The sequence below is a fragment of the Oncorhynchus keta genome, unplaced genomic scaffold, assembly GCF_023373465.1.
Source record: "Oncorhynchus keta strain PuntledgeMale-10-30-2019 unplaced genomic scaffold, Oket_V2 Un_contig_3768_pilon_pilon, whole genome shotgun sequence".
In the NCBI taxonomy this organism is placed as follows: Eukaryota; Metazoa; Chordata; class Actinopteri; order Salmoniformes; family Salmonidae; genus Oncorhynchus; species Oncorhynchus keta.
In genome coordinates, this window is record NW_026287420.1 from 30919 (window position 1) to 42027 (window position 11109).

Here is an 11109-nt window from a genome sequence, read left to right on the forward strand (position 1 = left end):
ATAGTTGATCTAGTTTATCACATAGTTGATCTAGTTTATCACATAGTTGATCTAGTTTATCACATAGTTTATGACATAGTTTATCTAGTTTATCACATAGTTTATCTAGTTTATGACATAGTTTATCTAGTTTATCACATAGTTTATCTAGTTTATGACATAGTTTATCTAGTTTATCACATAGTTTATCTAGTTTATGACATAGTTTATCTAGTTTATGACATAGTTTATCTAGTTTATGACATAGTTTATCTAGTTTATGACATAGTTTATCTAGTTTATGACATAGTTTATCTAGTTTATCACATAGTTTATCTAGTTTATGACATAGTTTATCTAGTTTATGACATAGTTTATGACATAGTTTATCTAGTTTATCACATAGTTTATCTAGTTTATCTAGTTTATCACATAGTTTGACATAGTTTATCTAGTTTATGACATAGTCTATCTAGTTTATGACATAGACTATGTCATAAACTAGATGAACTATGTCATAAACTAGATAGACTATGTCATAAACTAGATAAACTATGTCAAACTATGTGATAAACTAGATAAACTAGATAAACTATGTGATAAACTAGATAAACTATGTCATAAACTATGTCATAAACTAGATAAACTATGTCATAAACTAGATAGACTATGTCATAAACTAGATGAACTATCTAGTTTATGACATAGTTTATCTAGTTTATGACATAGTCTCCCTCTCTCCCTTCTCCCCATCTCTCCATCTCTCCCAGGCCTCCCAGGTCACCAACAGGGACCAGTTTGCGGTGACTCAGGTCACCATCGAGGTGCTGAGGAAGAGCAGGAACCCTCCGCGGTTTGAGAAGGAGCGTTATGAAGGTTACATCTACAGTAACTCAGTCCCAGAGACCATGATCCTACGAGACAGAACCTCCAACAGACCCTTCAGGGTCAGGGCCAGAGACGAGGACTTTGCCACCGTAAGTGTCAAAAGAGATCAACATTTAACATTTGAATCCTTTTAGCAGACACTTGTCTTACAATCTCAGTCTGTGTTTGTTCATGGGACCTCTAAATGTAATGTACTCTCTGAACTGAAATTCTTCATCGGAGATGACCAAATCCCAACAGTGTCTGAGCAGCCGGTAAAAAGCCTTGGAAGGTGGTATGATGCAAGCCTGAAGGATAAAGACCAGGTGCAACATCTGCACAAAGACATCAGTAGTAGCCTACAGTCCATCGACAACACCCAGCTACCTGGAAAGTTAAAGGCCTGGTGTCTGCAGTTTGGTCTCCTACCCCGGGTGTTGTGGCCCTTAGCAATGTATGAGGTTCCAATCTCAACAGTGGAGAAGATGGAAAGAGGAGTCACAGGCTACTTAAAGAAGTGGCTCGGAGTTCCACGATGCCTTACCACCATAGGCCTCTATGGAGATGGTGTCCTCAAGCTGCCCCTCACCAGTCTAACAGAGGAATTCAAGTGTGCAAAAACCAGGCTCCAGATGACACTGAATGAATCTCAAAACCCAGTGGTGAGCAACAACGCGCCGACCTTGGCAACTGGGCGCAAATGGAGGCCAGGAAAAGCAGTCCAGGAGGCAACAGCAGCCCTCAGACATGCTGACATTGTGGGTCATGTTCAGCAAGGGAGAGGAGGCCTTGGGCTAACTAGCCGTGCTGCTTGGAGTAAGGCCACTGCACCAGAGCGGCGGAAGATGGTAGTGCAGGAAGTACGCCATCAGGAGGAGGCTGCAAGGTGGGCCAAGGCAGTCTCTCTTGCCAAACAGGGACAGTGGACTCGATGGGACAGTGTGGAGAAAACAAGATCAGCTGGAAGGATCTGTGGGCCATGGAAGCGAGGCGGTTGAGCTTTTCCATCAGAGCAACATATGACGTCCTTCCAACACCAGTTAATCTTCACCAATGGTATGGTGAAGATCCGGACTGTGCCCTCTGTTCCATGCCAGCCAACCTCAGGCACATTCTCACAGGGTGTAAAACAAGCCTCACCCAAGGACGCTACACTTGGCGTCACAACCAAGTCCTTAAAAACCTTGCGTCCGCCCTGGAGGACAAGCGAGCTGCCACCGACTCCCTACCACCCACAGCAGCATCACACTCCTTACGGACAAACTTTGTCCGCGAAGGGGCTAAACCACCGAAGAGCGGCTCTACACCATTAGAGCGAGACCAGCTGCGCTTGGCCCGCGACTGGAAAATGCTAGCTGACATTGGCCGGCAACTTGTGTTTCCTCCGGAGATCGCAACCACCACCCTAAGACCTGACATGGTGCTCTGGTCCCGTTCACTCAATAAGGTCTTCATCATTGAGCTCACAGTACCCTGGGAAAACTCAGTAGATGAGGCTTATGAGCGAAAACATCTGCGCTATGCTGATCTAGCTGCCGAAGCACGGCATCATGGCTGGAACACAGAAGTCCGACCAGTGGAGGTGGGCTGCAGAGGTTTTGTGGCAACATCTACAACCAGACTGCTTAGAGACCTGGGAATTAAGGGCCAGAGCCAGCGTTCGGCAATCAAAGCTGTATCAGAGGCGGCAGAAGGCAGCAGTCAGTGGCTCTGGATGAAGAGGAAAGACCCCAGCTGGGCCCCGAAGTGAGAGGGCCAGGAGGTATGCGGTCAACAATGCTTGACTCTGGGAGGAGGATGCCCCTGCCATGCATAGTCCCATGGGATGTTGGCTATCAACAACAAGGCAACTCCTATGACTAATTGGGAATGGGACGCAAGCGTAGGATTGATCACCCTGTCGCTGGCCGCCTTTGGGGAGGGTGTATAGTGTGAAAGGCCGAAACACCCTAGGAACCAAAGGTACACTACTGACGATGCGCTCCCCAAATTTCACCACGCTCACTGTTCATTAACTCTTGGAAGTGCTTGCACAAAGGATAGTAACATCTCATCCTGTGTTCTTGGAATCACGTCTCATATACAGTAGAGACACACTCGTCTGGCACCGTGAAAGTCCTAGAAATGACACAATTATCTGCAATTCTGGGTAGCTACGCTTCTGTTCTGTGTGGGATTTGAAACACTGACACACAACTTTAATCAGCTTGTTTGTGTGTGGGTGTTTATTTGTGTGTGCGTGTGGGTGTTTATTTGTGTGTGTGTGTGTTTATGTGTGTGTGTGTGTTTTAGGGTGTAAACCCAGACATGAGATATGAGGTGCAGTACAGCAGTTATGTCAACGTGACAAACGAAGGGTTTGTTCTTCTGAAGAGGATTGTGAAGACAGAGTCCTTCGCTCTGCAGGTGAGTGGTTACCTGCCTCATTGTTCTTCTGAAGAGGATTGTGAAGGCAGAGTCCTTCGCTCTGCAGGTGAGTGGTTAGCTGTCTCATTGTTCTTCTGAAGAGGGTTGTGAAGGCAGAGTCCTTCGCTCTGCAGGTGAGTGGTTAGCTGTCTCATTGTTCTTCTGAAGAGGGTTGTGAAGGCAGAGTCCTTCGCTCTGCAGGTGAGTGGTTACCTGCCTCATTGTTCTTCTGAAGAGGGTTGTGAAGACAGAGTCCTTCGCTCTGCAGGTGAGTGGTTACCTGTCTCATTGTTCTTCTGAAGAGGGTTGTGAAGGCAGAGTCCTTCGCTCTGCAGGTGAGTGGTTACCTGCCTCACTGTTCTTCTGAAGAGGGTTGTGAAGGCAGAGTCCTTCGCTCTGCAGGTGAGTGGTTACCTGCCTCATTGTTCTTCTGAAGAGGGTTGTGAAGGCAGAGTCCTTCGCTCTGCAGGTGAGTGGTTACCTGCCTCATTGTTCTTCTGAAGAGGGTTGTGAAGACAGAGTCCTTCGCTCTGCAGGTGAGTGGTAACCTGCCTCATTGTTATTCTGAAGAGGGTTGTGAAGGCAGAGTCCTTCGCTCTGCAGGTGAGTGGTTACCTGTCTCATTGTTCTTCTGAAGAGGGTTGTGAAGACATAGTCCTTCGCTCTGCAGGTGAGTGGTTACCTGTCTCATTGTTCTTCTGAAGAGGGTTGTGAAGACAGAGTCCTTCGCTCTGCAGGTGAGTGGTTACCTGTCTCATTGTTCTTCTGAAGAGGGTTGTGAAGACATAGTCCTTCGCTCTGCAGGTGAGTGGTTACCTGCCTCATTGTTCTTCTGAAGAGGGTTGTGAAGACAGAGTCCTTCGCTCTGCAGGTGAGTGGTTACCTGTCTCATTGTTCTTCTGAAGAGGGTTGTGAAGACAGAGTCCTTCGCTCTGCAGGTGAGTGGTTACCTGCCTCATTGTTCTTCTGAAGAGGGTTGTGAAGACAGAGTCCTTCGCTCTGCAGGTGAGTGGTTACCTGCCTCATTGTTCTTCTGAAGAGGGTTGTGAAGACAGAGTCCTTCGCTCTGCAGGTGAGTGGTTAGCTGTCTCATTGTTCTTCTGAAGAGGGTTGTGAAGACAGAGTCCTTCGCTCTGCAGGTGAGTGGTTACCTGCCTCATTGTTCTTCTGAAGAGGGTTGTGAAGGCAGAGTCCTTCGCTCTGCAGGTGAGTGGTTACCTGCCTCATTGTTCTTCTGAAGAGGGTTGTGAAGGCAGAGTCCTTCGCTCTGCAGGTGAGTGGTTACCTGCCTCATTGTTCTTCTGAAGAGGGTTGTGAAGACAGAGTCCTTCGCTCTGCAGGTGAGTGGTTACCTGCCTCATTGTTCTTCTGAAGAGGGTTGTGAAGGCAGAGTCCTTCGCTCTGCAGGTGAGTGGTTACCTGCCTCACTGTTCTTCTGAAGAGGGTTGTGAAGACAGAGTCCTTCACTCTGCAGGTGAGTGGTTACCTGCCTCATTGTTCTTCTGAAGAGGGTTGTGAAGACAGAGTCCTTCACTCTGCAGGTGAGTGGTTACCTGCCTCATTGTTCTTCTGAAGAGGGTTGTGAAGACAGAGTCCTTCGCTCTGCAGGTGAGTGGTAACCTGCCTCATTGTTCTTCTGAAGAGGGTTGTGAAGACAGAGTCCTTCGCTCTGCAGGTGAGTGGTTACCTGTCTCATTGTTCTTCTGAAGAGGGTTGTGAAGACAGAGTCCTTCGCTCTGCAGGTGAGTGGTTACCTGCCTCATTGTTCTTCTGAAGAGGGTTGTGAAGACAGAGTCCTTCGCTCTTCACCTGAGTGGTTACCTGCCTTTTACTAGACTACTAGAATTGTTTTGATGAATGTTTTGGTTAATGCTGGGGGGTTGCAGAGACATTCCGAGAAATTATAATATTGTATTTTCCCTTGTGATGTGTGTGTAGATTCGTGCTATGGACCTGTCTACAGGGGAGTTTGGTACAGCGGCCCTCTCTGTCCTGGTTATACCAGGTAAGACTTTCACACAGCACCACAAGGGAAGGTTAACTCACAGCAAAGGGAAATGAGCCCTTGGTGACTGATTGTTCAGATGATCTACTCCTACCAACAGTATGATCTGTACTCTCCATATTAAAGCCTGTATTAATATACTATGGTGATGATCTACTCCTACCAACAGTAGGATCTGTACTCTCCATATTAAAGCCTGTATTAATATACTATGGTGATGATCTACTCCTACCAACAGTATGATCTGTACTCTCCATGTTAAAGCCTGTATTAATATACTATGGTGATGATCTACTCCTACCAACAGTAGGATCTGTACTCTCCATATTAAAGCCGGTATTATTGGTGGGGTTCAAGGTAGAAGTGAAGTGGAATAGAGTTTAGGTACATCTCAAAGGCCATTGTCTGCTGTAACGGCTGGATTGATTGATTAATTTATTGATTGGTTGGTTGATAACTTGATTGATTAATATATTGATTGGTTGGTTGATAACTTGATTGATTAATATATTGATTGGTTGGTTGATAATTTGATTGATTGATTAATATATTCATTGGTTGGTTGGTAACTTGATTGATTGATTAATATATTCATTGGTTGGTTGGTAACTTGATTGATTGATTTAATATATTAATTGGTTGGTTGGTAACTTGATTGATTGATTAATATATTTATTGGTTGGTTGGTAACTTGATTGATTGATTAATATATTCATTGGTTGGTTGATAAATCGATTGATTGATTAATATATTGATTGGTTGGTTGATAACTTGATTGATTAATATATTGATTGGTTGGTTGATAACTTGATTGATTGATTAATATATTGGTTGGTTGGTTGATAACTTGATTGATTTCTTGACTGGTTGCCTTGACTATTATTTTCCCTGACCTCTGACCCTCTACAGCTGTGGCGGTTCCTTTGCCCTCGGGGGCAGGGTACCGGGCGGGGGACATGGCTCTTCTGGGATTGATCATGGCAGCCATCTTGGTTCTCTGCTTCATCGTGATTGGCTTCCTGATCTCCCGCCTGAAGAAAGGAGGTGCCAACCTGGATAAGATAACTGAGGTCAGCACCATTCTGTGAGTTCAGCTCAGAACTGATGCTGCGTTGACGACAAGTGGGGAAACTCCGATAATACTACTTGTAGACTGGGATCAACGAGTTGTATGTGTTGATGTGCTGTAAACACGTTGAGCATGCCGATTGGCTAATGGCAAACAAGCAGCGTCAACCATACACTAACAGCACAGCTTTCAGACACGCAAACTCATTATAATGTGCAAAAACATAATAAAAGATGATTTATTTTCATGAATAATGTTTTATTGTTGTATTTAACTGCCAAAATTGTTAAGAGGTCAGTATGTGGGAGAAGTCAGAGACGATAGATGAGTTTCCCCACTAGTAAACACCAGTAGGAAGGCCCTGCATGTGGGTTTCTCCCAGGGGAATGCTGGTATTGAGGAAGGCCCTTCATGTGGGTTTCTCCCAGGGGAATGCTGGTATTGAGGAAGGCCCTTCATGTGGGTTTCTCCCAGGGGAATGCTGGTATTGAGGAAGGCCCTTCATGTGGGTTTCTCCCAGGGGAATGCTGGTATTGAGGAAGGCCCTTCATGTGGGTTTCTCCCAGGGGAATGCTGGTATTGAGGAAGGCCCTTCATGTGGGTTTCTCCCAGGGGAATGCTGGTATTGAGGGAGGCCCTTCATGTGGGTTTCTCCCAGGGGAATGCTGGTATTGAGGAAGGCCCTTCATGTGGGTTTCTCCCAGGGGAATGCTGGTATTGGGAGGCCCTTCATGTGGGTTTCTCCCAGGGAATGCTGGTATTGAGGAAGGCCCTTCATGTGGGTTTCTCCCAGGGGAATGCTGGTATTGAGGAAGGCCCTTCATGTGGGTTTCTCCCAGGGGAATGCTGGTATTGAGGGAGGCCCTGCATGTGGGTTTCTCCCAGGGGAATGCTGGTATTGAGGAAGGCCCTTCATGTGGGTTTCTCCCAGGGGAATGCTGGTATTGAGGAAGGCCCTTCATGTGGGTTTCTCCCAGGGGAATGCTGGTATTGAGGAAGGCCCTTCATGTGGGTTTCTCCCAGGGGAATGCTGGTATTGAGGAAGGCCCTTCATGTGGGTTTCTCCCAGGGGAATGCTGGTATTGAGGAAGGCCCTTCATGTGGGTTTCTCCCAGGGGAATGCTGGTATTGAGGAAGGCCCTTCATGTGGGTTTCTCCCAGGGGAATGCTGGTATTGAGGAAGGCCCTTCATGTGGGTTTCTCCCAGGGGAATGCTGGTATTGAGGAAGGCCCTTCATGTGGGTTTCTCCCAGGGGAATGCTGGTATTGAGGAAGGCCCTTCATGTGGGTTTCTCCCAGGGGAATGCTGGTATTGAGGAAGGCCCTTCATGTGGGTTTCTCCCAGGGGAATGCTGGTATTGAGGAAGGCCCTTCATGTGGGTTTCTCCCAGGGGAATGCTGGTATTGAGGAAGGCCCTTCATGTGGGTTTCTCCCAGGGGAATGCTGGTATTGAGGAAGGCCCTTCATGTGGGTTTCTCCCAGGGGAATGCTGGTATTGAGGAAGGCCCTTCATGTGGGTTTCTCCCAGGGGAATGCTGGTATTGAGGAAGGCCCTTCATGTGGGTTTCTCCCAGGGGAATGCTGGTATTGAGGAAGGCCCTTCATGTGGGTTTCTCCCAGGGGAATGCTGGTATTGAGGAAGGCCCTTCATGTGGGTTTCTCCCAGGGGAATGCTGGTATTGAGGAAGGCCCTTCATGTGGTTTCCCCAGGGGAATGCTGGTATTGAGGAAGGCCCTTCATGTGGGTTTCTCCCAGGGAATGCTGGTATTGAGGAAGGCCCTTCATGTGGGTTTCTCCCAGGGGAATGCTGGTATTGAGGAAGGCCCTTCATGTGGGTTTCTCCCAGGGGAATGCTGGTATTGAGGAAGGCCCTTCATGTGGGTTTCTCCCAGGGGAATGCTGGTATTGAGGAAGGCCCTTCATGTGGTTTTCCCCCAGGGGAATGCTGGTATTGAGGAAGGCCCTTCATGTGGGTTTCTCCCAGGGGAATGCTGGTATTGAGGAAGGCCCTTCATGTGGGTTTCTCCCAGGGGAATGCTGGTATTGAGGAAGGCCCTTCATGTGGTTTTCCCCCAGGGGAATGCTGGTATTGAGGAAGGCCCTTCATGTGGGTTTCTCCCAGGGGAATGCTGGTATTGAGGAAGGCCCTTCATGTGGTTTCCCCCAGGGGAATGCTGGTATTGAGGAAGGTCCTTCATGTGGGTTTCTCCCAGGGGAATGCTGGTATTGAGGCAGGCCCTTCATGTGGGTTTCTCCCAGGGGAATGCTGGTATTGAGGAAGGCCCGCAGCATGACACTTGGTGAAAGTCCTGTCCTGCGTGTGTTTTTGAGACGGCCTTTGCCCTAACAGGAAGGTAACCTAGTGTCAGAACTGTTTGTGTTGTCTTGCCAACACCTTGGCAGGACTTAACAAACAGATCTGGGATCAGGTTAGCCGATGGAGTGGTGATGGCTGGTTGAATAACCCTGGATAGGATTAGACGCTGATTAGAAGGCCTGTGAACAAGGCATTTATACTGATTGAATTGAACAGTTTCACTGAATATTTATGAGTCGTGCTTCACAGAAGGGCTCTGTGTGTTAAAGCAGAATAAATGAACCTAACACTATGGGAAGGCAGAAGCATCTGTGACATTGAACTATGCCTAGAGATCAGTGGTTCATTAACTTGTGTGTAAATGACAGCTTGCTCTCTCTCTCTAACTTTATTGCTATTATCTATGACTATTTATCTACTTGTATTATTTATTTAGTTACTATTAATTAAACCAAATGATATACACACAACACATACATCTCGTATCCTGTGATCCTTGTACTTGACAGATTTAACATGGTTGCTGTCCTGTCTTCTGTCTTGTCTGTAGTGTCTGGCTCCATGTCTGAAGATGACAAGGCCCCAAGGGAGACCCAAGGACACCCTGCAGTACACCAACGATGGCTACCAGGGTACCGAGGGTGATGCCCTGCGCTGCAGACCCAGACGCCCAGAGCTGGTAGACAAGAGGGGCCGAGGTGCTACTGTCCCTGGGGACAGAGGCAGAGCCATCCCCCTGGAGCGACGCCGGAGCGACCGCCACTGTGGCTTCTGCGGCCTGTACGCCAACCACAACGCCAAGCCCGGCCCGGCCTGCAGCCCTGCTGGGGAGAGAGGGAGAAGGAGGATACAAGGACGGGGTGAGGTCCATCCTCGCCAAGGGGGGAAGGAAGGAAGGAGGGAAGTCAGTGTGGTTTAAGGAGAACGAGGATGCGTCTGGGATCGAGGTGGAGATCATCCCGGATACTCTCGGTCAGGAGGAGGAGACTGAGGAGGAGGTGTTGGACATGGAGGAGGTGGAGGGGGGAGACAGGAGCATGTCTAGTCAGACAGAGATCGATGGTGGACATGGGGACCAGGAGAGCCGTGGAGAGTCTGATTCAGCTGCTAAAGAGGAAAAAGAGAAGGAGGGTTGAGAGGATATCTGGGTTATAGTCTATAGGGAGATGATATCTGGGTTATATTCTATAGGGAGAGGATATCTGGGTTATATTCTATAGGGAGATGATATCTGGGTTATATTCTATAGGGAGATGATATCTGGGTTATAGTCTATAGGGAGATGATATCTGGGTTATAGTCTATAGGGAGATGATATCTGGGTTATATTCTATAGGGAGAGGATATCTGGGTTATATTCTATAGGGAGATGATATCTGGGTTATATTCTATAGGAGAGGATATCTGGGTTATATTCTATAGGAGAGGATATCTGGGTTATAGTCTATAGGGAGATGATATCTGGGTTATATTCTATAGGAGAGGATATCTGGGTTATAGTCTATAGGGAGAGGATATCTGGGTTATAGTCTATAGGGAGATGATATCTGGGTTATATTCTATAGGGAGATGATATCTGGGTTATAGTCTATAGGGAGAGGATATCTGGGTTATAGTCTATAGGGAGAGGATATCTGGGTTATATTCTATAGGGAGATGATATCTGGGTTATATTCTATAAGGAGAGGATGTCTGGGTTATAGTCTATAGGGAGAGGATATCTGGGTTATAGTCTATAGGGAGAGGATATCTGGGTTATATTCTATAGGGAGAGGATATCTGGGTTATATTCTATAGGGAGAGGATATCTGGGTTATAGTCTATAGGGAGAGGATATCTGGGTTATATTCTATAGGGAGAGGATATCTGGGTTATAGTCTATAGGGAGAGGATATCTGGGTTATAGTCTATAGGGAGATGATATCTGGGTTATATTCTATAAGGAGAGGATATCTAGGTTATATTCAATATGGAGAGGATATCTGGGTTATATTCAATAGGGAGAGGATATCTGGGTTATATTCTATAGGGAGAGGATATAAGGGTTACATTCTACAAGGAGAGGATATCTGGGTTATAGTCTATAGGGAGAGGATATCTGGGTTATATTCTATGGGGAGAGGATATCTGGGTTATATTCAATAGGGAGATGATATCTGGGTTATATTCAATAGGGAGATGATATCTGGGTTATATTCAATAGGGAGATGATATCTGGGTTATATTCTATAGGGAGATGATATCTGGGTTATATTCTATAGGGAGATGATATCTGGGTTATATTCTATAGGGAGATGATATCTGGGTTATATTCTATAGGGAGAGGATATCTGGGTTATATTCTATAGGGAGAGGATATCTGGGTTATATTCTATGGGGAGAGGATATCTGGGTTATATTCTATAGGGAGAGGATATCTGGGTTATATTCTATGGGGAGAGGATATCTGGGTTATAGTCTATAG

General features: G+C 46.5%; 1 long non-coding RNA gene across 2 annotated transcripts; it reads right to left on the reverse strand.

Moving 5' to 3' along the window:
* Positions 1-3313: 3313 nt before the first annotated feature.
* LOC127924177 (uncharacterized) lies at positions 3314-4609 on the reverse strand. Of its 2 annotated transcripts, none has more exons than XR_008117046.1 (3): positions 4538-4609; positions 4203-4336; positions 3314-3331 (listed from the first exon to the last, which is right to left on the reverse strand). It is a non-coding gene; the product is annotated as an uncharacterized LOC127924177 (long non-coding RNA). The 2 variants fall into 2 exon arrangements; XR_008117045.1 differs by lacking the exon at positions 3314-3331 and adding an exon at positions 3381-3398.
* Positions 4610-11109: the final 6500 nt, after the last annotated feature.